The sequence below is a fragment of the Eimeria mitis genome, genomic scaffold (assembly GCF_000499745.2).
Source record: "Eimeria mitis Houghton genomic scaffold, Emh_scaff2271, whole genome shotgun sequence".
Classification (NCBI taxonomy): Eukaryota; Apicomplexa; class Conoidasida; order Eucoccidiorida; family Eimeriidae; genus Eimeria; species Eimeria mitis.
In genome coordinates, this window is record NW_013570600.1 from 2,937 (window position 1) to 3,156 (window position 220).

The window sequence follows — 220 nt, forward strand, 5'->3', positions numbered from 1 at the left end:
TCTGGTTTTGTTAGTATCTGCTGCGCCTCACCTATTCCTACAGCCCATTGAAAAGCAGCAAACAGCCGTGTGTCTGCTGCTATCTCTTCAGCAGTAATAACACGATGCAGCAGAGATATATTGCTGCTGCTGCTGCTGCTGCTGCTGCTGCTGCTGCTGCTGCTGCAGCTGCTGCTGAGGAAATCCATCGTCCTGGCGTCGCAGCAAATAACTGACATGC

At 51.8% G+C, this 220-nt stretch overlaps 1 protein-coding gene across 1 annotated transcript in view; it reads left to right on the forward strand.

The window, feature by feature from the left end:
- Positions 1–220, forward strand: part of EMH_0051330 (uncharacterized protein) — a gene marked incomplete at both ends in the record, with an annotated part of 4,320 nt that overhangs the window by 2,790 nt on the left and 1,310 nt on the right. The gene's annotated exons all lie outside the window — the stretch shown is intronic.